The sequence below is a fragment of the Morone saxatilis genome, unplaced genomic scaffold, assembly GCF_004916995.1.
Source record: "Morone saxatilis isolate NCDOM2014 unplaced genomic scaffold, NCSU_SB_2.0 Contig20, whole genome shotgun sequence".
Lineage (NCBI taxonomy): Eukaryota > Metazoa > Chordata > Actinopteri > Moronidae > Morone > Morone saxatilis.
Window position 1 is genome coordinate 21,624,315 of NW_023339763.1, and position 292 is coordinate 21,624,606.

Consider the following 292-nt stretch of genomic DNA (forward strand, 5'->3'; position numbering starts at 1 on the left):
AGTGCACTCAGTGGGGTTATCAGTGTTAAAGATAAGCTGGCTTCATGTCAACAAACACAAAATGTATGTATGTGGTAGGATTTTAAGAGTCATGTCTTTTTTCATGGAACCTGTAGGACATTAGAGAGGCAAACAGGACCACTTTGTCCAAAAAAATTTCCTTGTAGTTCTTGTTTAAACTGGTTGTGTTTCACTAGAACACAAATCAGCCGTGGGGCATTGTGTTAATATAGCTTCCATCAGTTATTAACACTCTAAACTAGGGTGGAGATTTAAAGGGGAACTTGGCAAC